Source organism: Carassius carassius, chromosome 30 (genome assembly GCF_963082965.1).
Source record: "Carassius carassius chromosome 30, fCarCar2.1, whole genome shotgun sequence".
Classification (NCBI taxonomy): Eukaryota; Metazoa; Chordata; class Actinopteri; order Cypriniformes; family Cyprinidae; genus Carassius; species Carassius carassius.
The window spans coordinates 17,790,698-17,814,771 of NC_081784.1; the positions used below are offsets into that span (position 1 = coordinate 17,790,698).

The following is a 24,074-nucleotide window of genomic DNA, read 5'->3' on the forward strand; positions in this document are numbered from 1 at the left end:
GAAACACAAGTATCCTACATAAAACCTCCATAAATACCTCAACATTTTGTACTTTTTTTTTTGTACAGCAAAGGCACACACAATCTCTCTGGCCATGATGTGGGTGTCCTCCTCTGTAATCCCGACACACTGATCTACTCTGCATTCAGTATGGGGAGTAATTGACCTTCAACGCAGGAAAATGCGCAGCGCATTGGTTGCGCACACTGCAGCGCACAGGCCCCAATGACACTTGGAGCTGCAGCACATTGAAAAGGAGGAACCGGATCATTTAGATCCTGGATTTAATAGATTAAACAATACTGATTGCCACAAATCAAAACCTGGACTATAACTAGTGAACACTGACATGGCTTCATGCATCAGAGAAAAATTAAACAAACAATTATATCTGTCCCGGCCGGGTAACCGCCTCACGGAAGCTCACTTTAAACCTCCCGTTTACTATGACACGCACACGGGAAGTCTTTGCTTTATTAAAGCCAATTTACTAAAGCTGTCAGTCAGACGCAATAAAGAATGCAACACAACGATGTTTATTGCGATTTTTCGGTGGTGAGGTCTTTTCCTGAAACAAGTAAACTTTGTAATTACAGGAACACTGGGAATAAAATGTAAATCCAAAGCATCAACAACGAACACGTGAAATAAACTGTTTATATTGAAAATAAATAGTTTAAATCTTATGCTTTCAAAAAGATAAATAAAATAGAGAAAAAGCTAATTATATGTCATTATTATTAGGCATTTAAACATTGATTGTTATTATTATTATTATCAGATTTAAATTATGGACATTTTGTGGACAATCTGAGGTCCTTTCTGAATTATGGGCAGGCAGCGGGATTGCGGGCGACCCTTACACAATCATTAATTCAAGCTCCTCCGATATCACTCTGAACCCAGGGCATAATGTGTCCTAAAAGCTGGTGTTAGGTTGCAGTAGCATCTGCCTAATAGATATTGCAGAGTCTGAACACAAATGGGCTTCTCTTAAAGTGTGTGCTGTATCATTTCACACCGCTCACAGGTAGAGTCTGTCGGTATAAATGCTTTATCTTTTAAATGGCCGCATTTAAACGTCCCGATGAAAACAATCACTGAAAGTAATGTGTTTAGCTTTAGATTATTTTACAATTTAACACGCCTGCCTCTACCGACAGAGGCTAAATAAGCATCCACGTTGTAGTCTATATATTGTGCATATTGTTCCCGTTTATTGAAAGATATACTAGGCGAAGCAAGTGTAGAAATATTAGAAATTCTCTTTTAGTGTGGATCGGCTGTATTTAATATTTAAACCTGCTAAACTCACTCATTCAGTCAGACGCTTTTCACAGCACCACTTTAATGATTGTTGTCAAATCACGTGATTAATGACTCGAACTGCAGCATTAGCAGAAACGCTGTTATTTTATGTATTGTTTTTTTTTAAATGACCAAGAGGACCCATACACATTTGCTAGAATATAATATAATGTAATATTCGTTTATATTTTGTCAATGCTTCTTACATGTATGTGGCTAATCAGGTGACAAAACTGAAAGGGATAAACAAGGAATCTAATTTCAAAGTCATTTCAGATTTTCATGAATTCTGTCAAATAAAATTAAAACCATCAAAAAAAAAAAAACAATTATAACCTTGCAAAGATTGGAATTACAAAATGATTCATTTTGAGGTGTGTGCAATATCCTGATTAAATTAATCTTGCACTAAACCTCTAAATTAGAATAATTTAGGAGATAATTAGTCCTACATTAAGTCCTTTGTGGAAACCAGTATAATCTGGTTTTATTGCTTTACATCTGTGGTACAGAGTTATGTTTTTCAGAGTAATTCTTGTGTGGATATTATGCGAATTCCCGACAGGCGTCACACACATCCTCAGGGTAACTTTGAGAAATAATTAAAATGAATACATATAAACGTGCATTAAATATAATAAATGTAATCTGTAATATTATCAATAACACAATTCATGATAATAATTTGCATTTGCCGTGGGCTGCAATGGTTTATAAATGTATAAATGCGTTTGTGAGTGAGCAAAGAGAAAGAAGAGTGTGTGTGTGTGTGTGTGTGTGATGCATCACTTGTGGTCTCCATGGTCTTGTACAGCACAGATGAAGGTTACTGACTCTGTGTCAGTGTGCAGGTTACTGTTTCTGTGGTCACATTGGGCTCTGTCTAGGTTTAAGTGTCTCTCTGTCTCTCTGTGTGTGTGTGTGTGTGTGTGTGTGTGTGTGTGTGTCTGTGTGTGTGTGTGTGTGTGTGTGTGTGTGTGTGTGTGTGTGTGTGGCTGAGTGCAGACTTTGGCTCAGTCTTATTCTGATATATTACCATTTGATCCTTCAGTTTCCTGCCATTGATCAAGCCCCACCTATTCAGCTGATGGGCCAGAGGAGTAACCCGATCACCTAACAAGAAAGAAGCAGAGGAGAGAGGAAGGATAAAATGAGACAAATGGTACAAGCCTTCACCACAGCCTCTTGTTTTTTTCTGTCTTACCTAAAATACATCCCCCTCTGTGCATCTCAGTTTTTTACATTTACAAATACTTAATTCATCAGTGACAACTTGTCTCAGTACAAGCTGCCTGTTCTTTGCATTTGAAATACTATCAGGCAACTGACAATATTAACCCTATTTAGATTACATTTAGCATCTTCCCAAACTGTACAAAGTATTGTAATGTTCACACACAGCAATATCGTCTTGTATATGTGTTGCTTAACCACAGATAGGCATTACAGTATCATTTTTACTCTGTGATTATTGGCTGACAGATCTGTCATTAAGGCACATATTAGGAGAGTGGCATTTATAGTCTGTGGACTCTTTTTACACTGACATACATCATCTGCGTCTTCTCTTTTACGCTTTTGAACACACATACACACTGAGATACTGAGTGACAGTAGATCAGCTAGCCTGGCCCCGTGGAGGTCATAACCCACACCATCTGGATCTGATTGCGCTATGCACAAAAAGGTGCTGGTTTTGCAAGGTATAGCCCCTTTCGCAGTGGGAACCTGCTATGCAGTCGATCTCAAATTCGACTGTTGAAGCTGGGCATCTGAATGGATATTCATACTGTTCGGTGCTGCTGAAAGACAAGTGTAATGTTTGGAACTAGTGTATGGAAAATTCAGATGTTGGCGCCTTTTTTGTGATGATTAAGCTATCCAATGAAAAATTATAAACCATTATATTCTCCCATGTGAAGGGGTAAAGAAAACAATGATGGATTCCTGTCAGGAAGCTGTTCAAGTTTATGTTTGGCCTCAAGAGCTCAAGTCATTCACTCCAGCAGTGTATCTGTCAATTACTGTCCTTATTGGCTTACAAGTGGAGAAGGTGAGCGAGTGACAAACCTCTCGTTGAGGTTTTAGGTTACACAATATGGTAACAACAAACTGTCACTGGGCTTTAGTGGCCTCATGGAGGAACCTGGGGAATTCCCACCCTGGGTCAATGCACAATGTATCTGATTCCAGAAGGGTTGGACAAGATTATCTATCTATTCGGGGACTGGTTAAGAGTTAACATTAGTATAAATTCCATATTGATTTGAGGTGTCACATATTGTTGGCTTCCATAATAAAGTGTTTGGAATTTGTATGTAACCACCTGTAAATTAATTTGCCAAACAGTGGTAATTTTCTGCAAAATCTTGTCAGTTAGAGAGGGAATTCAAGTGCGGATACACAACAACTTTGGCGCCTACTCTCTATTGCTATGAAACATCATTATTTTTCGCCATTGTCAGAAAGATGCTGGGTTTGCAATGTATAACCCCTTCTGAGTGGGAACCTGGACCGCAGCTGATCATATACGACTGTTGAAGCTGGGCATCTGAGTGTTTGTTAGGATGTCTGCAAATTGCTCGCACAAGCAGAAAAAATGTAAAACTAACCAGACTAAATAAAAAGAAAAACAATTGTAACCATTTTTAATTTTTTCTCAAGCAAAATTACAATTGAAAGTCTATTGAAAAAACATATCTTCTTTTTGAACATATCTTCATAAATTTTTTGGCATAGACAAAATATGTTGAAGGTACAGTATACATTAATACATACTAAACAAAGTTAGGGTTTTATTGTATAAATTGTTTTCCCCATGCTTGACAAATATTGCATGTGTGTGTGTGTGTGTGTATGTGTGTGTGTATATATATAGTGCAGTGTGGGGGGTAACGCATTACAAGTAACGCAAGTTACTTAATCAGATTATTTTTTTTCAAGTAACTAGTAAAGTAATGCATTACTTTTTAATTTACAAGAAAATATCTGAGTTACTTTTTCAAAAAAGTAACGCCAGTTACTTTGTTTTCCCATTTATTGACTGACAAGTCTCCTGCCCCCATTATAGGAGAAATCGGAAGTACAGAGACATTATGTGAACATGATGTAATTCTAGACTAAATGTGAATGTGCATTAATTCATTCCACTCGCAAAAAAACTGATTTAGTATTCCTCAAATTGAATTAAAACAGTGAAATGCAAACTCAGAATATGACGCAAACCTGCAATAATTAAATGTTAAATAACACAAATGTATCTAATCCCATTTTATTAACTATGTCTTTGCTGCTGACCTTTGATTATGCAGTTCATCCATACTAATTGGCAAAAATGACTTTAGATAAACAAACAATTGTTCTTTTTTAGGGAGTATTGCAACATTGTAATATATTACTTTTAAAAGTAACTTTCCCCATATATATATATATATATATATATATATATGTATGTATATATGTATATATGTATGTATATATGTATATATATATATGTATATGTGTATATATATATAATATGCATGTGTATAAGCATGTGGTAAGGCCAGGGTGCGATTTGTGAAAAAACCAGAGGGGGGGATGTTTTGAAACATTTAATTCATAAAAATAAATCATGAGAACATGAACTACATGACGTCATGCGCTAATTAGCATATTTATGACGTAAGTGCGTCGTATTGTATTGCTACCCTATGCTCACATAATGCAATTTAATTTAGCCAATTAATTAAATTCTCAATAAAAATGTTTTAATTACTGTATTTTAATGTTTCTGTTGTCAGACAACGGAATGAAAATTATAATGAATGAAACGTGGTCCATTAAGACTACATAACCAGCTCTAAAACATTAATCTTCACTAATGAAATCAAATACACATACGATAAAGTCAGTGGTTGAGCTGAGACTGATGTCGGCTATACTTGCTTGTAAAATAGAGTTAGAAGCAACAGAATATATTTTTATTTTTTTAACTGAAATACTGCTCCTCTCTGCGCTCGCTGAACACAGCAGATGCAGAGAGAGAGGCTCGCGCTGGGAAAGAGAGACCTCGCGCTTGTGCGGCAGCACCAGAGAGTCTCAGAGACCAAATAGTGATTGTCCAAAAAGTTGCTAGATTTGTCGCTAGTCGCTTTTTTGGAAAAAAAAAGTCACTAAATCTAGCGACAAAGACGCCAAGTTAGCAACTCCATTGCCCAGCGGACCGGCTTCAACCGTCTCGCAAGTGTTGATAGGCTATTACTCGTGAGGTGTAACCAATCAGATTACAAGTCTGCAGAGTGGTGAAAACAGAGAGGCTGCGCGGCAGCTATATCAGAGCCAGCCAAAGTAGCGCATTTTAAAATAAAATTGACTTTAATCAAACCACGGATCCGTGATAAGTTTTGTGATCCGTCTCGCCACTAGTGTAGTAGCACTTATCACTTTGAGGGGGGTAAATTTATCCCCACCTGACCAGAAAGGGGGAAATCCCACGAATCCCCCCCGGCAAATCGCACCCTGGGTAAGGCATTTGTTGTCTCTGATAAATTAGATGGCATACCCGGTTAAAGAATTCATCACTTGCCACATCGCTCAGAGTTTTGAGACTAGTGGGATTGAAGTGAGGATTGAGCTAAAAGCTATGTAAGTGTGGATCTGGATCTGACTATTATTAAGTACCACTGCAGTGAATCGATGGCACTTTAAAAGCCAATGGCTCTGTCTCGCACCCAGTTAAAAATGAATTTGGTTCTCAGCAGCCCATGTCCTTCTGAGGACTCTTGTGGTGCCCTTGTCACAACGGCTCTGACAAATGATCAGGTTCAAATAACAGCACACTGCTGCTGTCAGTTCCACAGAGACATGTAAACAAGATTTTGATTAAACTAAACTACGTTAACTAAAGCATGTTAACGTTTCTCTCCAGAAACACAGCACACTAGCATGTTATTCTGCCTGTCACTGCTGTTGCCTAAATTTCACATTTCTTTTGTTTTGTCTATAACTTTTGAATTATATAGCCAGAGAGTATGTGAGGCAGTGAACAGAATCAGAAGATCACAGCACATAATGTATGTAGATGGGACAATTGTGCCAATTAGAATCTTAAAAAAGCAACTAAATTCATAGTGTTTGTGAACATAAAATAGGATTTGTAATAGATTTATTAGATTATATAGATTAAATTTTAATTTTAGATTTTAGATACATTTTATTTATTGTAACATGCTGATGTTCATTATTTTTGAAGCATAGCACAGTATTAAAGCAAAATATATTTTGTATAATTGTGTCCTATTCAAATATTAAAGACTTGAAATGCCCACCCAAAAATGTGGTGACTTTATTTATTCTGTGGAACACAAAATGTCAAAACAGAAAGGAATTCATATAGTTTTGGAATGAAATGAGGGTGAGAAAATGCGATAAGTCGTGTGGATAAGGTAAAGATTTGGACAGCTTAACTAACACAATGAGCACAATAAGATATTGAATCACATTTAAAGTTCAAGATAAAGAAACAAACAAAATACCCTCTTTATTGTGTAGCTGCAATTATAGTTGATATTGCTATCATATAAAATTTTCCCATTATTTCAAGAGGTAAAATATAATTTTGTAAGTATATTTTTGGTATTGTAAGGTCAGAATATGAATAACTGGACAGAGGGCATTTTATATAATAAAAAATAGTAAAGCAATGTATTAAAACATGCATTAAAAAGCAATGTTTTTCAGAAGGCTTTAATGTATATTAACTTTCATGTTCGCTAAATGTATTCAGTGCAATGTATCGAAGCATTGCCAGTTAATTTAGTTATGAGGAAGATATTTAGGTTCTACAAAGAACAGTTTTATTACCAAATACATTCTCAATTTCAGATTTAGCTTAAAAACAAAACATTGCAACAAATGATATGTTTGCAAAAGTCTGTAAATAACATGTTCCTAATAGGTTAAAACAAGTTCACTGTTTAACAAAAATCACTCCAAAGCATCAGTGGTTACCATTGTTGGTGAGGAACAAAATCTGAAAGTGCAAGAAAGACATGGGAAGCAATAAAACCACCCAAAGGCTCAGATTTCTTCCTCTTTATTAATATCTCCCTCTAAAGCAAATACCTATTTAGTTATTTAATTTAGCTTTTCCTTTAAGTCTAACATGAAACGGACAAATTAAGACCTGAAACAGAAAAAAAACATCTTATCAGAATACATCCGTCTGCCGTCATAACGGTAAGTGATGGTTATTACGCCAAGGGTCATTTCACTGTTAATGCTATTTCAAAATATTGTTAAGCGGCTCGTATTTTACATGTGACAAAACATCAGTCTGTATCTTTTCAGCAGAATCTTAAAGTAAATAAACGGGGCCCTACCATAGCACTCCCCTACTGATCGTGGCTAAGATCGACCCATCATTATTATTTCTCTACTTCACTCCTTGCTTTTATTTACTTTATTAATAGCTGTAAATTTAAGCATCTTTTAGATTAAATTTATACAAACTTCATTTTATATACGACTTCCCCGACCACAACTAAATGGTCAGGGAAGTTGTGGCCTAATTGTTAGTGAGTCGGACTCGCAATCGAAAGGTTGTGAGTTCGAGTCTCGGGCTGGAAGGAATTGTAGGTGGGGGGAGTGCATGTACAGTGCTCTCTCCACCCTCAATACCACGACTTAGGTGCCCTTGAGCAAGGCACTGAACCCCCAACTGCTCCCTGGGTGCCGCAGCATAAATGGCTGCCCACTGCTCTGGGTGTGTGTTCACTGCTCTGTGTGTGTATGCACTTCAGATGGGTTAAATGCAGAGCATGAATTCTGAGTATGGGTCACCATACTTGGCTGAATGTCATGTCACTCTTTTTTTCGTTTCACTTTTTTATTACAACCCGAATTCCGGAAAAGTTGGGACGTTTTTTAAATTTTAATAAAATGAAAACTAAAGGAATTTCAAATCACATGAGCCAATATTTTATTCACAATAGAACATAGATAACGTAGCAAATGTTTAAACTGAGAAATTTTACACTTTTATCCACTTAATTAGCTCATTTAAAATTTAATGCCTGCTACAGGTCTCAAAAAAGTTGGCACGGGGGCAACAAATGGCTAAAAAAGCAAGCAGTTTTGAAAAGATTCAGCTGGGAGAACATCTAGTGATTAATTAAGTTAATTGATATCAGGTCTGTAACATGATTAGCTATAAAAGCTTTGTCTTAGAGAAGCAGAGTCTCTCAGAAGTAAAGATGGGCAGAGGCTCTCCAATCTGTGAAAGACTGCGTAAAAAAATTGTGGAAAACTTTAAAAACAATGTTCCTCAACGTCAAATTGCAAAGGCTTTGCAAATCTCATCATCTAAAGTGCATAACATCATCAAAAGATTCAGAGAAACTGGAGAAATCTCTGTGCGTAAGGGACAAGGCCGGAGACCTTTATTGGATGCCCGTGGTCTTCGGGCTCTCAGACGACACTGCATCACTCATCGGCATGATTGTGTCAATGACATTACTAAATGGGCCAAGGAATACTTTCAGAAACCACTGTCGGTAAACACAATCCGCCGTGCCATCAGCAGATGCCAACTAAAGCTCTATCATGCAAAAAGGAAGCCATATGTGAACATGGTCCAGAAGCGCCGTCGTGTCCTGTGGGCCAAGGCTCATTTAAAATGGACTATTTCAAAGTGGAACAGTGTTTTATGGTCAGACGAGTCCAAATTTGACATTCTTGTTGGAAATCACGGACGCCGTGTCCTCCGGGCTAAAGAGGAGGGAGACCTTCCAGCATGTTATCAGCGTTCAGTTCAAAAGCAAGCATTTCTGATGGTATGGGGGTGCATAAGTGCATACGGTATGGGCAGCTTGCATGTTTTGGAAGGCTCTGTGAATGCTGAAAGGTATATAAAGGTTTTAGAGCAACATATGCTTCCCTCCAACAACGTCTATTTCAGGGAAGGCCTTGTTTATTTCAGCAGGACAATGCAAAACCACATACTGCAGCTATAACAACAGCATGGCTTCGTCGTAGAAGAGTCCGGGTGCTAACCTGGCCTGCCTGCAGTCCAGATCTTTCACCTATAGAGAACATTTGGCGCATCATTAAACGAAAAATACGTCAAAGACGACCACGAACTCTTCAGCAGCTGGAAATCTATATAAGGCAAGAATGGGACCAAATTCCAACAGCAAAACTCCAGCAACTCATAGCCTCAATGCCCAGACGTCTTCAAACTGTTTTGAAAAGAAAAGGAGATGCTACACCATGGTAAACATGCCCCGTCCCAACTTTTTTGAGACCTGTAGCAGAAATCAAAATTGAAATGAGCTCATTTTGTGCATAAAATTGTAAACTTTCTCAGTTTAAACATTTGCTATGTTATCTATGTTCTATTGTGAATAAAATATTGGCTCATGTGATTTGAAAGTCTTTTAGTTTTCATTTTATTAAAATTTAACGTCCCAACTTTTCCGGAATTCGGGTTGTAGATCACAAACCATAGTTTTACTGCTTGACAAGAAAATATGTTGAAGTGGAAAAAGTCTCATTGCTCAGCTCAATGAAGAAGGCATTTGAAATGTAACTGTATCTGACCAAATATATCCTTAGGGGCCGTTCACATATCCCGCCTAAAAACGCGTGGAAAACGCTAGGCGCGCCGCTTTCCCCTTCTTTCCAAAGCGCTCGGGCAGTTGCGCCCCTGAGGCGTCTGTCTGTTGCTTAGCAACCATGACCCGCTCTCTCCGTGAAGACGCGGAAATTTCAGCAAAGGAAAAATGGATTTGCAGCACTAAAAATCTCTTGCAGTGGCTCTGCTACTAAATTTATTTAAAAATGGCAATCCATATATAGCTATGGTTATAGCTGTTCCTTGATCTTGGCTGAGCTTTCAGCGTTGTTACGAGAAAGGATAAAGCTGATTGGTTGGTTCTTGTCACGTTTTTAACTCGATGCGGTGCGGACGCGCCTGGAAAAAACGGGCGCATCGCACCGCGTGCGCGTCGCTTACATTATGAGCGTGCATACCGCGCGCCTACATTGGAAATAACTAACTTGCGCGTGCAAAAGACGCGATATGTGAACGGCCCCTTAAAGGGATAGTTCACCCTCGAAGCATCCTAAATTGTATGTGACTTTCTTCTTTCAGAAAAATCCAAACTAAGTTATATTAAAAATTGTCCTTGCTCTTCCAAGCCTTTCAATGGGGGTAAGCGGGGTAAATAAAGTCCCCATGTAGCGAATCCATGCGGTTTTGTAAGATAAATATCCAGATTTCAAACATAATAAATACTTTTTTCTCACTTCTGCTGACTGTTGGGAACCGGAAGACGTGCAGGCAGATGTCGTAGTTTGTCACCGCTGCGTGGTTTGGGACAAGCACGAAGAGAGAACAAAACAAAACGCTGGTCATGAATTAGAAGCACAAAATGAGGATTTCTAAAGAAAAATGTTGGAGGATTTCAAAATAAGCCAAGAGGAGACTGGTTTTCCTTTGCTCCTACATTTCCCAGAGGCGCGCGTGACACACATACTTCTTCCATCTTCTGCTTGCACATCTTCCGGTTCCCAACAGTCAGCAGAAGTGAGAAAAAAAAGCATTTATTACGTTTGAAATCTGGATATTTATCTTACAAAATCACATGGATTGGCTACAGGGGGTCTTTATTCAGCCCCCGGAGCCGTTTGAGGTACATTTTATTACAAATGTGTGCACTTTATTTCACGTCTTCTAAGCAATTGACAACAAACACCCACTTACCCCCATTGAAAGGCTTGGAAGAGCAAGGACAATTTTTTATATAACTTCGATTGGATTATTCTGAAAGAAGGAAGTCACATACACCTAGGATACTTCACGGGTGAGTAGGAGGATGATTTTTTTGTTCTCGGGTGAACTAACCCTTTAAATGTATTAATGCAACAACAGAGTCCGGATAGTTGGACTAATGTAGATCTAATGCAGCAAGCGGGAGCTTGTTTTTATTACTGTGCAGCTCAGTGTTTGTGCAATTTCTCGATTTTCTAAAGCCTATGTTGACAGGCCCACTCTTTGAGCCAAGACCCAGCAGATGTCCAAATATCAGTTAATGTAACCAGCAGGACCCATACACCACACACATGCACAAAACAAGGTGGCCAAAACAAAATAACTAAAAATGGAAAAGCCAATGATTTCACACATCTGTGATCTAGGAAACAGAGAGATGAATGTAATGTTGTGGTATAACAGTTATAAACAAACCACACCATCTTCAGCCCAGCATAATCCTGAGAGGACTCTTTATGTGACTTTCTCTGCAGGAAACTTTGATGAATCACTTGACCTCTGACCCATAGGCAGTGAAGGAAGTGTGTGTGTAGTGTGGTGTGTAAATAATTACATTATTTACATTAAATAATGTAACTTTTCCCTGTGATGGCAAAGCTGAATTTTCAGCAGTTATTACTGCAGTCTTCAGTTTCACATAATCCTTGAGAAATAATTCTATTGCTGATTTTTATATTTATATAAATGTATGCATGTATTTTATATATATATATATATATATTCTGAATATTTGTTGTTTGTGTTATACAGCACAGAGAACTTAAAAATGGCAACAAACTGGTTTGAATTGAGATAAACTGATCTTTTTGTGTAATCTGATTGCTAAAAAGTGCTTTGCTTCTCTTTTATGTTCCAAACATAACAGAAATCATTAGAGTGACCTTTCTTGGTGTTTGCTTTTGATCCTGTCTGCCTCCTAATGTTTAGTTTGAGGAAATGATCCAATAAAACAGGATCATCTATCTAAGAGCAAGACAACTATGAGCAAATCAATATGATACTGTATACTCATATCAGAGCATGTTCAGCCCATGCTGGCCCAATTTTGAAACTATATCCAGCAAAACAAATATAGTTAATTCTGATTTACTTATATTATAATGTTGCCATAATCTGGTTATTCAATGGTTTTAAATTATGTTCCCTTCCTTCCAAAAATAAAAAAATAAATCTCTGTTTAAAACAATTAAAAATTCTTAGTTAATTTTTTGTTTAACTATGAAATATAATGGCAGTGTGATTTTAAAATGGTATGTATTTTAGTCCAGTAGGTCTTGTCATTCTATGGTCAACAGTTTTTAACATTTTGTTTATGTGAAACAGGAAATAATGATAGTAGGGTGGAAGGCAAAAGTTAAGATAAACAATCTAATTTTCAAACTCCCTCTGCAAGTTCATCTTCTTTGATGAAGGCCTAGTCAAACTTAATTATGGCATAAATGTACTGATTGTTCCTTACAGCAGAAGTTTCCAAAGCTATATATCAAACTATATATCAAAGCCAGAAATTTTCACTCTTCATAACCAATTTATGGTAATTGTCATATTGATGAAAAGACCATTATGAATTCTGTTTTTGTAAATGTCAGGTTTTCATTTCAGGGCAACCCAATGCACAGGCTTTCATGTCATGGTACTCTATTTTTTGTTTTTCCACTCCCTGCTTTGTATCTTGGCACAGTGCGATAATGCTTTCATTTGTTTGGGCCTCCGCTGAGGATGAGAATCTCATCTGAATCAGTCGTTGTTTGCATAGTCGCCATCCACACTCCATATTTGGTTTACAACTAAACTTTGCAAAGTGAACTCTATGCATCCAAATGATGGTTCACTTGAGCAAACCAAAAACAGATCTGAAACAAATTTATGTGACTTTAGTTTTCAACCTTGCTCTTCCAAAAAGCACAAAACTTGTAAAAGCTCCAGGTTATGAGAGAAAAATAAATAAATAAAACATTGATAAACTAGCTTGTACCTTAAATATCTACAAATATTATTGCTATAGCATCAGAGAATGAAGTAAATGCAGAGAGAAGTGTAAGTGTAATCACGGCTGTTGGGACCTGAGGCCATGCCGTTGTATCCCCAACAAGTCATCAGGATCAAATTGCTGTCCACAGAGGGGTTTGAGAGCAGACTGAGTGTTAACCAACATGGCTTCCGTTTAAACATGCAATCACACTGACACTGAGCCTATTGTGTTATTGAGTAGAGAAAGAATGGACAATAGGGAAATGTTGGATGGAGAGAGGAATTACAAGAAATAGGGAGTGGAAAAGAGCTAAAAAAAGAGGATATAATCGAAAAAAAGTGAGTGACTGCGACAGAAAGGTAAAGGGAGCACTGTGTGGATGGATGGGCCTGCAGGCCATAGGGACCAGTGTAACAGCCTTTCGCTCTCAGGTGTCCAGTCGATAACTGATGCATTAGTCTGAGCTCTGTGCCGGTTTTGGGTTTAAACACACATTTTCTTAATACAACATGACCCCATTTCCCTCTTTCATTAATCATGAAACGCTGTTAGACTGGTCCCCTCGGTCTCTGACAAAGGGGGCAAACCTACTGTTGAACCCTTCTCACACTGCTCACATTGACTCTTATATGCCTGTTGACTGATTGTAACTGCTGGTTTTTCACAGTGTAACTAAAAGTTAAAGGGATACTCCACCTGAAAATGAAAATCCTCTCATCATTTACTCACCCTCATGCTGTCCCAGATGTATATAACTTTTCTCCTGTGGAACACAAACTGAGATTTTTAGAAAAATAATCCATCTCTGTGAAACACACTGTAAACCATGCACTGATTTATTTATTTACTTTGAAGTTATCACTCATAAATTGTTAGTAAATGTCAAGGAAATAATAATAAAGTCAAGGAAATGACAATAGAGACTTAATAAAAATTACATTTTAAAAATGAGACTAGAAAAGTATTTTCTTGTCAAATGTACTCCAATAATCTTTGCAATCTTCACTTAATCTTTGTTTTTTTTTTTTGTTTTTTTTTTTACAGTGTATGACTCCAGTCGATTAATTAATGTCTTCAGAAGCAAAATGAGGTCTGCGAAAGAAAATATTAATATTTTAAACTTTTTCAACCATGAACCACTGCTTCCAGCCATGAGGGTAAATGATGAAAGGATTTTAGGTGGAGTATCAATTTAAACTGTTAAACATTGCATTCATTTTGGGGAAGTCGTGGCCTAATGGTTAGAGAGTTGGACTCCCAATCGAAAAGGTTGTGAGTTTGAGTCCCGGGCCGGCAGGAATTGTGGGTGGGGGGAGTGCATGTACAGTTCTCTCTCCACCTTCAATACCACGACTTAGGTGCCCTTGAGCAAGGCATCGAACCCCCAACTGCTCCCCGGGTGCTGCAGCATAAATGGCTGCCCACTGCTCCGGGTGTGTGTTCACAGTGTGTGCATTTTGGATGGGTTAAATGCAGAGCACAAATTCTGAGTATGCGTCACCATACTTGGCTGAATGTCACTTCACTTTCATTTGTGTGTTGATTTGTGACCTAGATATACAAAAAAAAAAAGTGTGTGTGTGTGTATATATCACAATTTTATTTTATTTATTTTTTAAATGTATTTATTTTTGTATTTCCTGTTAAGGAAAACCTGGACATCCATGAAGGGCTTTTACACAGCACTATGACTAAAACACAGATTCCGGAACAATTGGGTTCAGTATCTCTTAAAGGAACAAAGTCTTAAAAGACATCTGCCTCATTCACAAATTCCTGTGGTTTGTAATGTTTCATGAAGTTTTGTCTACGGACATCAGTGACACATGCACATAGCTATAAGACACACGTGAGGGAGCATTTTCTCATTCTATTTCAGGTCAGACTTGATCAGCTCATGGATTCTAGTTGTTTGTTGTTTGCCATTGGTGTATTTCCAGCCACCCACACAAGCTTGTCTGTTCTCTTACCCAGCAGCCCTCAGTCCTTCGGTAGTCACATGTGTCAGATATTCCGCTGTGACTAAACATTTCTGCTCCCCTTGGTATACACAGTTTGAATTCCTCAATTCATCTTATAAACTTGTTTGTGAAAGTAAACACTGTGCCTTACGGATACAGGTCACGATCATTATCCATAATTTCAACAAAATGGTTCCGGCCAGGTCTTCAGAACTGCAACTATTCCACTCATCTGTATAGAAAAATACACCTGTTTTCCAAAAAGTGTAGTGGTAGTGAATCCTTATGTTGCCACTGAAAAAAGTCTGAGTTTTGTTCATTTGTAAATGTTTTACCAATAGAAAACAATTTCAATGCCATAAAAGAAAATTAATGTAAGATATTAGTCAAAAGTTTGGACTTAATGAATGTTTCTTATTGAAAGACCTTTTGTTCTAAAGGTTTTTGCTTAATGACTATGTATAGATTTCTGTATTAATAACACATATACATACAAATAACAAATTGTTAATAAGAAATTCATAATTGAATAATAATAATAATAATTAATATTATTATATAGTTAAAGGGGTCATATGATGCGTTTTCAATTTTTTCTTTCTCTTTGGAGTGTTACAAGCTGTTCGTGAATAGATAAGATCCCTAAAAGTCGTAAAGACTAAAGTCTCAAACCCAAAAAGATATTCTTTATAAAAGTTAAGAAATCAATGTTTAAGTTGTATTTACAACACTGTTCCAGAAAAGTTCAAACCAAATATTTGTGTGTGTGCAACTTATTTTTACAGAGGACTGTTTCCTGAACCTGTGAGAGTAGCCTACAATGCCATCAGTTCTGACTCACAGCCTGTAAATATGTTTTCATATATAAAGAATTTGCTATTTACTATTCAAATGCGAGTTTTAAGCAGTGTAGAGTAGTGCTTGTTGTTTCTCTAATCATAAATGCAGACATTTGTTTTTAAGTTTAATCAGTGTGATACGCAACGCGTCAAAACACATTATAAGTCTTTATAATCAGTTAATTATATCCCCACTGGATACAACAAATGCCTTGTTTATAATGGGTTTTATTGTTTTTGTCTCATCGCACTATATACACAGCATCACAGTGTTAAGGGGCGTAACATTTCCGTCACACACTTGAGGAATTCAGCTGTTCACAATGCACTGGATATCTGACCAATCAGATTTTTTTTTAATATATTTATACCTTAAACCGCATAAACATATTGCATTATACTAATAACACAAAATAATGTTCTTTATTAACAACGTCACATGACCCCTTTAAAACACAGAAAGTCACTTAACATAAACTTGAGCGTCAACAGTTTTGATTTTACTTTTTTGGTCTTTGCATAATTTCATTTAGTATATTTTCATAGTTTGACTATTATTTATATTTTCCACAGTTATAATAGTTGTGAAGAATGAATAAGTGAGTCTTTTTGTGTATGTTTATTATGTATGGCACTTACATTTGTAACATACTTCAGTTTAGTTTTAGAATTTTTTTTATTCATTTATCAGTAGCTTAAACACAATATTATTTGTTGCGTGCTGTTGAAATGGTCAGGTAAACACATCAGTTTAATGGGCTGTCATTATTATTCCCACAGTATGGACTGATGAGAGACTGGAACCTGGGTGAGGTCAATCCTGCCGTACTCTCTGTGGGTTAAAGCTGCCTGTTTGAGTGACTAGCGGCAGCTCTATAAAGGCTTGTGAGATTTGCAGGAAATAGAGGAGAGAAATCTGAGGGAGACTGGGAGACGGAGGCCACAGAAGAGCAAGGAGGAACAGGTCAGATTGGGTTTACTGGTCTGTCAGTATGTCAGTGATACCCCCTCTGCATCAGTCCGTCAGCACTGCATATAGCACTTACGGGACACACACAGGACACACATGCACAACTTTAAAAATACCCTTTCATGACAAATTTGCAGATTGCAGTAAAATGACATTTTCCAGCTAGCCTACGTGTTTAGAAACCGGAGCTGCTTAACACCCATTATGTGTAAATACAAATAATGTGAATTTCAAACATGTTTCGGAAAGATGTGTCATCATCTGAGACAAAAACTTTGGAGAAATCCAATCCACAAATGAGGCCGCATCGATGAGTGACAAGATGTTGCGGGAGAAGCAACACCATGTACACAGATACCTTCGGTGATGCTGTGAATGTCTTCTAATATACACACGCACACACACACACACACGCACGCACGCACAACACACTCTCAGGGATGGTATTTCAATACACAGACTGGGCATTATGGAGCGTTTTCTGTCTGTGTGGTTTCCTGTGAAAACCTAGCAGCTGATTTTACCTTCAACCACAACAATAGGTCTGACACAAAATACTCCCAAACATACACACACATACAGAGAAAATGAGACCAAGAGAGAAGGACCAGTGAATGTGTGTTGTGTTACAAGTCCAATAAATCAGAATGTTTTTCTAGATGTGTAACCAACCCTTCTTTCTGACTTTAAATTACATATTACACATTAAGATATTGGGTTAAATGGTTCATAATTATCTGCTAACCTGCCCTCTGCTAATTTTAATATCACAACTGGTGAAGTTCCATCATTGCTGTCTTCTGTCTACTCGGGAACACTGTATGGCTGTGAACCTGATGGGCAGATCAATTTAGGCTTTGAGTTTCTATCAATATCAATCCCCATGAAGCCTCTTACCCTATAAAGGCCACTTAAGCACTAGAGGTCCCATCAAGTTAACATGAATTCCCTCATCAGTCGCCCTCTGGATGGATGGACATGGGCTTGGAATATATTTTCAAATTTGCAAAGCCCATGTGTTATGTCTGATGGCCAGTCAAAGGGGTAACAGTGGTAGTATTTTAAACACAGTGCTATATCAGTGGTTTAAAGTTAGCCATAAAAAAAAGATTTTATTTGAATTAAAGCTATTAAAAAATGTAAAATGTAACGTAAACACTTTAGTCTGGCTGATTAAGCGTACCAATATATTAAAGCAATAAAATATATATATATTTTTTTGCAAATATAAAACTGAAACTGTGTGTGGATGTACGAACCTGAAAGAACACTATTTAACAATATAAACAATATTTGTTTATATATTGTGTTTTGTACTTGGACAGAGAGTAGCTTTGGAAATCAAAAAACTGCCGTAGCTTGAATATAACTGTGCATATAAATGTACTTATATTAAGTGTGGACGATAGATATCGATGCCTCTTTGTTTGGTGATCTTTTAATCTATTGCTTTATTATTAGAATAGTAAACAGTTAGCGTTACATCCTAATTCATCATTCTCACAAAGTTGTGCTTTCACATATTCAAGGAAGTCTCTGTTTTCCTTCTCTCATGGAACTGGGACTATCCCTCTCGACCCCCATCCCTCTCCCCATCCCTCTCCCATATGCAGTCAGTCTCTCTCTCTCTCTCTCTCTCTCTCTTCCTCTCTGCCTCCTCCCTTGGTGCTCACTTGGGCGGGCAGCCAAATTCCTGTGGGCTATCCGGTTACCAGTTGCCGTGGAAACCAGTGGGAAGGCAGCTCCATTAATCATTTAGAGCGCGCCCGAAGTGGAGGTCAGCCTGATTGCAGCGGATAGGGTATCATCCCTGAGTCCCACCAGGGACCTCCTTGATTTGAATTAAAAAAGATTAAGATGCCCCTCACCCATGCACCCCTACCACCATGGTGCACCATCATCATGTGACCATGCTCCACGGAGCCACGCGGATTAAGAGATCAGAGCTTTGCGTTTGTTTTTTAGAGACTCGCTGAAACTTTAGATGTGCACAGGTGTCTACAACAAAGAGCCCAGGAGCTTGTATAAGAAACGTGCACACCCCTCCTGGGCCTTCTAGTCTTATCCTCCTATATTTTCTTTCTTTTTTCTTTTCTTAAATTCTATCAGTTTCTTGTTGCTGCTTTTTTTTTAACTGAAAGCAATAATTCAGTTTTACTCTCCCACTGACATTTCCCTTTCTTTCAAGCCTACGAAATGGTGCATTTGTTGCAAAACCTTTTTATAGCTTAATAGCAATATGATTTTTACGAGCGTGTAGGACAGCTGCTGTTGACCAGGGAGAACCAAGGCCAGATATGTGCGTGGGTGAAGTTGGTGTGACAGCTCTAGGGTCGCAGTCCACCAAAGCCTGAAGCCTGTCTGGCTGGGAAGGGATCACTAGATGAAATGTGAAGAGCAGTGAAATGACCAAAAGCATTAGTCCATGTAAAGTGGCCCTTGGGCCTCTGCTCGACAGCCCCCTGTTCCCTAATGATGGCAGCATGAGTTTAGATTTACGAGGCCTCTGTGGGAATGACATGGAGAGCCATGAATCACCCAGGCTATGAAATAGTGGCACAGCAAGCTCCGCTGCAGCAGCTCCCAAAGGTGCCGCCAAATTTACGGGCGCCTGTAGCACTTCAAAAACTTGCCATAACTTAAATACAGACGATTTTATCGTTCCATAAAAACAGAGAGGTAGATACGAGGAAGGTGAGGGAGAAGATAGATGGGTTGGAGAAATATTACCACCTCCTTCATGTTAGTCAATTAAAATTCCAATGACAGCCACTATCAGGAGTTTGGGAATCTGCATTCTGCATACTGTAATAGATCTTAAACTAATACCGATATGTAATGAGTCCAAGCTGTGTTGCTTTGATAAGTTGAGGGTTTTATCCTTGTATCCAAGTCATATGGACTAACCCAGGAGAGCAGTGTCAGTAAAATAAGAGCTCCAATGAGATTATTATCGGCTCTCCTTGTTAAAATTAATGATCTCGTCACCTTGCTCGTCCAAGTTACAAGGCATTTGGCTGGTACTGCTCCTTGTTAATGTCCACTTTAATAAGTATTTCAGTAGCACTAGCCTCACAGGACCTGAACAGATGCTGGCCAGCAGGTCAAATTGCTATGAAGAGACGGAGTTCAGACCGGCGCTGTGAATAATGTCTGCGACTTAGGATCTCAATGTGGAAAGATTTCACTTTTCAGATTTTTGTGGACTTAGTGTACATTAGCAAGCATTAGTAAGTTTACAGTCGTGATGTAACAGAAATAGTGACAGATAATTTCTTCTGTATTGTGATGTACATTGTAGTGTAAAGGATTATCGGATAAGAACATATCTAATGCAAGGATTTGGTTCTGTTGATTGTTGACTGAATGGAGGAAGATCCAAATACTAGCTTGTAGTTAATTGCAAGAAAGGGGCAGGTGTTTAAGTGGACTAAATGATTGGAGGAGTCCGAAATATTATTATTATTATTTGCATCCATAGTTTTTACCAGCAGTAAAAATACTAGTCCTCAATTTATTCTTTATACTCTGAGAACAATATTATAAGCACAACTAAGAATCATTTTTTATACAATTGATGCATTTATTAACTGTATTCTAGCACTGTAATTGATGTAGATTCATTGTAGTAAAAAGTTTGGGCCAACAAGACTTATTTACACTGTTAAACTTCCATCAATTCCTGACACAGATTCAAACAATGGCAATAGTTCGCTGCAGTATTTTGTTTCTTCATAAAAGCCTATTGTAATAGATTCTGTTGTTAAATAGGTTTGCAATTTTGGTTTTGTGGTCATATTTTTCAGAAATGTGTTATTTTTTTAGGAAATGTGCCTTAGCAACTGGGAAAAACAAACTTAATATTTTCAAATGCGTGCTACATGTGAAGGCCTCCCACCTGTCTGGGCCAGGCATGTTTGATACCTTGTTAAACTGTTCTTTGTTGTGGAAGAGGTTGGTGCCAAAGCATTAGCTGACTCATGAGGCACATTGGATGAGCAGCAGATGGCTTGTTATCTCTGTGAACTAGAACTCTGCTGCTATGATCACTTTACAAATACCTCAGTCCACCCACTGAGTTGGTCACTCAAGCTGAACATGATCTGATAAGATAACCTTTACCACCAGACAAGCTGTAGGTTGACCCTGGTGTTGAATGAACTAGAGCAACAATGGTAAAAAAAGAAAAGAGAGAGATTGAGGGAAACCAAAAGGAAAGAGTGTAGCTGCCTTTAAAAAATGCAAAAGGTCTGTATATTAAAAATAAAGATTAGATGAATACTGTGAGCCATAATTCGTATTGAACTGGCTTTTGTCACTTCCCAAAAGTCCCATTTCCAAAAGTCGTGAAGTCATCAGGAAATATGAAACATGAAATATAGCTGACATGAATATGTGCTGGTCTTCATCTCCAATTTATTTGTTGCATGGTATTGAAGACTAAGTACCGAGGGAGAGGCTTGATTTTTTTTTTACAGGTTGATAAAAGACAGAGACTGGCCGAACAGAAGGGAGAAGAGAATTTTTTCCTCAGCGTTGTTAGGACATTCCCGTAGTTCAGCTTTAATTAAGCACACTGAGCAAGCAACTGAGGAACAATGAGACATCTGTGTAGGTGCATGCATGTGTGCGATTCTGTGGTTGAAAACTGCAGCCAGGAGCAGGTCTTCTTCAGTGATCGGATGCTGCTGTTATACAGATTCTGAAGACATGAAGCTGTTGTCGCACTTGTTCAACCGAGGAGTCAAGATCACAATTCATAGTTTGAGATGGTCTGAGAAAGAATGTGGAAGATGTTAGTGGCTAGAAGATCCTGTGCAAGTGAAGTCTGTATGGCATATAATTGATGGACGGATGGTTGGGTAAAATCCAACTTGTTTAATGTCTCTGGATTGGTCAAAACTGTTTTTGAACTCCTAGAGACCAGTCTGAATGCTGATGACAGGTTCTAAAGCTACAACCACTATTTCTTACTGCTATAGTATTTCAGCACTCCGGTGAAGTGCTTGTGAGCAGGTAGAGTGCAAAAATGTATCATCCTTTCACTGATAAAACAACAGAGAGCAGAAACAGAGCGGCTATAAAATCACAGATTGATTCCAGATCTGGATTTTATAGTCTGAGGGTTATAGAATATCTGGTCAGCATGATTCTGCAGTGCCCCGTCTATTATCCAGATGACCAACTCGCATAAACCAACTATTCACATAATACTTCATTCTTTCTTTCATGACGGATTCTTTGTTTTTTTTTCTCTCCAGGGTTTATCCTCTTTTCCCTTTGCTGTGCCTCTACTGGGATCGATGTTCTGTATTGATTTAGGATTTTAAAATCCTGCCTTTTATTGCATGGACTTTGCCTTTATTACAGGATGGATCTCATTTTACCTATCAATCACCAAGATGTCACAACAGCTCTGAGCTTGGAGGAGCAACTCCTTTAGGCCAGGATCAAGACCAGACACAGAACATCTCTTTTGCTCTCTCTTACTTTTCCCTCTGCTCTTAATTCAAATGTGCAATGCAATGGCCTTTCTGAATACTCTGTACTTCTCGTCTGTTCCCATATACTTAGATATATACTAAGTATTGTTTTGTTTTCAAATTTGCATCATTCACTTTTATGTGTGAAAGTTGTAGATGCAAAAGTAAGATACAGTTTCAAGTGTTATAAAGTGTATTACTTCATCCCAATGCATGTTTTTGAGTGAAATCCTATGAATTAAGGAGAACAGCTTTTATTAATTGAACTTGATTAGCCAATAAAACCCCCCTGTTCTGCGGGCAGGTCGAATGCAGGACAAGCCCTTCTTACCAATCAAGAGGAACTGATCTGACTTAGTATTTTGCAAAAAAGGCAAATGCTGAAATTCATACTTCAACAATGTCAGATTTGCTCCGCTTCCCTGTCATTCATCGGAAAGGCAGCAAAGCTTCAGTTGCAGCCATTAAAAAATAATAATGATAATACACATTCTCGAAAAGAAGATCCTGTGTCATTTCCTTTTCCTTCATTTTCATCCTGACCTTTCCTGTGATCGGTTCTGTGTTATTCGCCTTCCCAGCCTCCACCATCTGGTACTTCCTGGTGCCCGCTTGTTTGGCGTGGCGGTCGCCGCTGATAACCTGACTGAGCGAGTCGCTTGAGCTTCGGCTGGGCAAACTGCCAGCCTCCTCTTGGCTTAACCTATGTTTGACCAAACGCATGAGGAGTGGGTGTTTTTTATTTCTCTTGGAGGGCTCACTCAAAGGCTGGTTCTCACTCTGTCTAACCTGCTTCGAGGCCTTTTGCAGCTCACAGAACAAGCCCTGACAGAACAAGCCCTTCTGTATGAAGAGAGTCCTGCAAAATGTTGTCTTTTTAAAAAATATATCCTGTCTTTAATAAATGCAGCATTGAAAGCTGTGGTGAATTTAAAAAGAGAAAAACAGGTGAAGGCCTTTCTTCATTTAATTAGTATTGATTTACATAATCTTCCATTTATGCTTTTCTTAACTAAGTCAATGTCAGCCTTCCTGTTCCAAGCAGGCCTAAATGATTGAATTAGTGACCAGATTAGGCCGCACAGCAACTACAAATCTGCTGATCCAAAAAAGAGGTTTCAAGTGCTTATTTCTAGAAAGGACACTGTTTACAGCCCAACTACTTATTTAAAAAAGAAAGAAAGAAAGAAAGAAAGAAAGAAAGAAAAACAAAGATCTTGGTGTTAATAATAGTAATAATAATTATATAACATTTAATAATATATTTAATTATTTTTATATTATTTATATTATTTTATATTTGTTTTTATTTTATTGCTGTTGTTGGTGATTTATTATTTTTAAATTTTTTTACATATCACACAAAAACAGTGTAGATGGATAATATAGGTTTTTTTGAAGGTGTTACTGCAAGGAAATGAAATGTAAGGCATGAGTTGATTTGAACTTGAAAATAAGCCAACATTGGTTCCTCAAATTAGTACCCTGCTCTCTGTAGTCATCTGCAGGCTTACAAAAACTGCACCGGGCCAGGAAATAACACCCTTGATGGTACAAACGCCCACGACTGCAATAAACACTCTAACGCCACCCTCAAAGACAGTATTAATGAGTTTGCCAAAACATCAAACTCCAATGTTTTTTTCTGCTCGATTGGTAAATATATATTTTAAGAGCCTTTCTCTATCAGTGACCCAAGAAGAGGAGTCATTTGTTGGAGAAGTGGC

The 24,074-nt window shown here is 37.9% G+C and overlaps 2 long non-coding RNA genes across 2 annotated transcripts in view; one reads left to right on the forward strand and one right to left on the reverse strand.

Annotated features, from left to right (window-relative positions):
* LOC132111173 (uncharacterized) overlaps window positions 1-24,074 on the reverse strand; it is a 36,275-nt gene that overhangs the window by 5,394 nt on the left and 6,807 nt on the right. The window contains exon 2 of the long non-coding RNA XR_009424747.1: window positions 2,345-2,421. This is a non-coding gene — a long non-coding RNA (uncharacterized LOC132111173). The remainder of the gene's footprint in view (window positions 1-2,344; window positions 2,422-24,074) is intronic.
* On the forward strand, window positions 847-22,175 carry LOC132111172 (uncharacterized). The gene is made up of 4 exons (XR_009424746.1): window positions 847-1,030; window positions 2,360-2,470; window positions 16,675-16,858; window positions 21,343-22,175. It is a non-coding gene; the product is annotated as an uncharacterized LOC132111172 (long non-coding RNA).